Here is a 2,456-nt window from a genome sequence, read left to right as displayed (position 1 = left end):
ATGCTGGCCGGCAGCTCGTAACGGCACGCTCGTTAACCCGCTCCCGCTCCCGCGCAGGCCGCTTCTTGCGGGCAGGGGGCGTGGCCGCGGGTCTCCGCGCGGCGGGCGCGCAGAGAGGGCGGGGCTGGGCGGGCGCTGAGCGCTGAGCGCTGAGCGCTGGGCTTGTCCCTCGCCGCGCCCCGTACCCGCGGGTGTGCAGGGGGTGCCGGTCAGCGCCTCCTGCCCCCAGCCTCGCCTCGCCTCGCCGGGCGGCCCCGGCTGCCAGAGCCTGGTGCTGTGCGTCGGGGCAGACCCCTCAGGGACGCGTCGGAAGCCGCAGTCCTGCTTTTCGCTGGCCGCACGGCTTTTGGCTGAGGTAAACGTGATACAAAATTGAGTCTAATTAGAGCTGGAGTTGAGGTACTACTCCCTGAGCCTGTGGTCGGGGTGAAGGCTTCGGCCTGGTAACCCTACTTTGGGTTTTTTCCCCCCTACATTTGTATATATACACAATCATTTAGTGTCAACCTTTCCATACGACTTTACTATATATGGCCTTCAATGTGTACTTGAGCCACAACTGCCCAGTGCAAGGCTACAGGCGTAGGGCAGAGTGGTGAGAAAACTGCCCGGGGCAAAAAGACCTAGGGATGTTTATCGACATTCACAGAGAGAGTGATTTCCCATTGGAATGGGCTGCCCAGGGAGGTGGTGGAGGCACCGTTCCTGGGGGTCTTCAAGAAAAGACTGGATGAGGCACTTAGTGCCATGGTCTGGTTGACTGGATAGGGCTGGGTGCTAGGTTGGACTGGATGATCTTGGAGGTCTCTTCCAACCTGGCTGATTCTATGATTCTATGATTCTATGACAGCCGGCTGAACACAAGCCAGCGTCTGCCCAGGTGGCCAAGAAGGACAATAACATCCTGAAATACTATGGCAAACAGGACTAGGGAAGAGATTTTCCCCCTTTAGTCACTACTAGTGAGGCTGCATCTCAAATACTGGATTCAGTTTTGAGCCACTCCAACAAAAGCATTGAGGCACTAGAACCTGTCCAGTAAGAGCAACCGTGCTGATGCAAGTTCTAGAGCACAAATCTTCTGAGGGAAGTGCGATTATTCAGCCTGGAGAAAAGGAGGCTGAGGGGAGACCTCATTGCTCTCTACAACTACCTGAAAAGGTTATGGCAAGATGTGTGTTTGGTCTCTTCTCCTAAGTAACAAGGGACGGGACAAGCGAGGAAACAGCCTTCGGTTGCACCAGGGGAGATTTAGGAGAATTAGGTTGTATATTAGGAAAAATTCCTCCCTCAGAAGACTTGTAAAGCACTGGCACAGGCTGCCCAGGAAGTGGGGGAGTCACCGTCCCAGGAGGTATTTAAAAGATGTGTAGGCGTGGTGCTGAGGGACATGGTTTAGTGATGAACTTTGCAGTGCTGGGCTAACTGTTGGACTTGACTATCTGAAAAGTATTTTCCAGCTTAAATGATTTTATTATTCTATAGTTTGCATTGGGTTAAAGCCTAGGATTTTTTTATTTTAAACATTTGGAAGGGAAAACAGAAATTGAGGAGCTTCAGCAGCTCTTTTTTGAGTCAAGTGTATCTATTACCAAAGAAAATAGGAACTCTCCGAGAGTATTATTATGATTCAATCACTGTTGAGAAATAGCTGCAGAAAAGGTAAGAAAACGAGTGGTGAGGTTTGTCCCAGTAGACATTTCTCCAAGGACTTCAGCTGAGAACATGCACCTGCCTTCCTGCCAGCACAGCTCCTTGGGGGAAGGCTGTCAGCAGCTCTGTGTTTGATAGAAAGACACACTAACTTGTCCTGACAGAAACTGTGGTTCTTAAAGATAGGAATCTAATTTTACTGAGGTTTTTCTGGAGCACGTTTTCTGTCTGATTAACTGTCAAGACAGCTCCTGAGGCCTTTGAAATGTAATACTAGTAGAATGGTACTTTTTCCATATTAAAAAAAAGCCCAAAAATATGCAGTCTTTTTTTTGACTGGCTTCACAACAGGTTGTCTATTTCCCGAGCATTAATAAGTTGCATTCCAAGTCAGAGGTAACAGAAAGAAACAAGTTTGCTAAGTAAATAAAACTATTCCAGTAACTGTCAAGTTCACTTAAGACAACTTAGTATATGAGGTGTGGAGATGTAGGAGATTTAATTTAAATCTCTACAGATTCTTGGTTTGTGAAAATTACTGGATTTATAAAAGAGGATACATGAACAATTGTCCCTTCTCCTGGAGAAGCAGGGGGATTATCCTGTCATTCAGTTATTCTAGTGGAGAATCGTCAGTGACTGTGTCACATCAGTCTGCAAAATATGCAGCTCCTGACAGTTCACAGCCTGGAACGTGTGAGAGAACAGGTGAAGGCAAGGGAAAGTGCTGGGTACCCAGGAGGAGGCCAGGTGCAGTGGATGTTGCCCTTTTCCCACTGAAACTCAAGGAGAGGGAGATTCTG

The sequence above is a fragment of the Pogoniulus pusillus genome, chromosome 19, assembly GCF_015220805.1.
Source record: "Pogoniulus pusillus isolate bPogPus1 chromosome 19, bPogPus1.pri, whole genome shotgun sequence".
Taxonomy (NCBI): Eukaryota; Metazoa; Chordata; class Aves; order Piciformes; family Lybiidae; genus Pogoniulus; species Pogoniulus pusillus.
Note: the sequence above shows the minus strand (reverse complement) of the source record.